The sequence below is a fragment of the Tupaia chinensis genome, unplaced genomic scaffold (genome assembly GCF_000334495.1).
Source record: "Tupaia chinensis unplaced genomic scaffold, TupChi_1.0 Scaffold143951_1, whole genome shotgun sequence".
NCBI classification, from domain to species: Eukaryota; Metazoa; Chordata; class Mammalia; order Scandentia; family Tupaiidae; genus Tupaia; species Tupaia belangeri.
In genome coordinates, this window is record NW_006203802.1 from 457858 (window position 1) to 459885 (window position 2028).

Consider the following 2028-nt stretch of genomic DNA (forward strand, 5'->3'; position numbering starts at 1 on the left):
TATTAGATATGGAACAATGAGACTTCTTATATACACTGCTGGTGGGAGTGTCCACTTGCACAACCAGTCTAAAATCTCTTTGGTAATTTCTAAGGTTGATATGTAGCCCATGACTTAGCAACTCTATTCTCAGATATACACTCTACAGAGATGGACAGATATGTGCTCCAAAACACAAGTATAAGATGTTCTTAGAAGTGTATTAGTAGCCCCCCTTTCCTTCCCCCTTTGCCTCCTGACAGGAAAGGTTTAAGGGGGACAGAGCCCTGGGTGGCCTAGCCGGGCTCGGGGGCCACCCCGGGGGCCCTGGGCCATGGATGTGCACTGTCTGAAGGTGAACAAACTTCGCAAGGAGCTGCAGAGACATGGCCTGGACACTTGCGGCCTCAAGGCGGAATTTGCTAAGCGGCTGCAGGAGGCGTTGGAGGCCGAGGAGCCTGAAGACAAGAGGGTGCTCGAGGCAGAGGACAAGCTGGGGCAACCTGGGCACAACAACAAGGATGCCATGGACAACACTGCCAGGCAAAACCAGTTCTATGAAACCCAGCTCATCAAGCAAGAAAACGAATCAGGCTGTGAGAGGAGACCACTGGACATGGAGCAGTAGCAGCAGGCCTATCGCCCAGCAGAAGTGAAGACAGAGATGAAGTCAGAAGCACCTTCTAGCTTCCTCCCTCTGACACTTCTTAACTCAAGCCAGACAGACAGCAATTCCAGAGTCGCAAGAGGCCTTATGAAGAAAACCGGGGACGGGGATACTTTGAGCTTCCAGAGGATAGGAAGAGCCGCTCTCCTCAGCCTCCTGCTGGAGAAGATGAAAATGACTTTGATGACACTCTTGTTGCCATCAAAACATATAACTGCAACCTCCACTTCAAGGTGGCCCGAGACCAGAGTAGCGGCTATCCACTCACAATTGAGGGCTTTAATACCTGTGGTCAGGAGACCGTGCCAGCCATGGCATCAGAAGGGGCTGTGTGTGCTTCGAGATGAAGATCAATGAAGAAATCTCCATGAAACACCTTCCATCTACTGAGCCTGACCCCCACGTTGTCCGTATTGGCTGGTCCCTGGACCCTTGCAGCACCCAACTAGGTGAAGAGCCTTTCCCCTATGGCTATGGAGGCACTGGGAAGATGTCCACCAATAGCCGATTTGAAAACTACAGAGACAAATTTGCGGAGAACCATGTGACTGGCTGCTTTGCAGACTTTGAATGTGGAAATGATGTGAAACTTTCCTTTACCAAGAATGGGAAATGGATGGGCATTGCTTTCCGAATTCATAAGGAAGCCTGAGGGGGTCAGGACCTCTATCCTCACGTCTTGGTGAAGAATTGTGCAGTGGAGTTCAACTTTGGGCAGAGGACAGAGCCCTGTTGTTCTATCCTCCCAGGGTTTACTTTCATCCAGCACCTTCCCCTTAGCCAGCAGATCTGAAGCACCGTCGGACCAAAGAGCAAGGCAGAGTGTGAGATTCTGATGATGGTGGGCCTGCCTGATGCTGGCAAGACCATGTGGGCCATCAGACATGCAGCCTCCAATCTTCCAAGAAGTATAACATCCTGGGTACCAATGCCATCGTGGATAAGATGCGGGTGATGGGTCTATGCCGGCAGCACAACTATGCTGGCACTGGGATGTTCTGATCCAACAGGCCACTCAGTGCCTCAACCGCCTCATCCAGATTGCAACCCGCAAGAAGCGCAACTATATCCTAGATCAGATTAACGTTTATGGGTTGGCTCTGAGACGAAAAATGAGATGGTTTGAAGGCTTCCTGCCCAAAGCCGTTGTAATTTGTCCCACTGAGGAGGACCTGAAAGACCGAACAATAAAGCGAACCGATGAGGAAGGGAAGGACGTCCCAGGTCATGCAGTCTTGGAAATGAAAGTCAACTTCATGTTGCCAGATGTTGGGGACTTCCTGGATGAGGTTCGGTTCATCGAGCTGCAGCGAGAGGAAGCAGACATGCTGGTGAGGCAGTACAACGAGGAAGGCCGCAAAGCTGGGCCACCCCCAGAAAAG

The 2028-nt window shown here is 51.1% G+C and overlaps 1 pseudogene; it reads left to right on the forward strand.

Annotated features, from left to right (window-relative positions):
- The first annotated feature begins 226 nt into the window (after window positions 1–226).
- Window positions 227–2028, forward strand: part of LOC102481538 (heterogeneous nuclear ribonucleoprotein U-like protein 1 pseudogene) — a 2553-nt pseudogene continuing 751 nt past the window's right edge.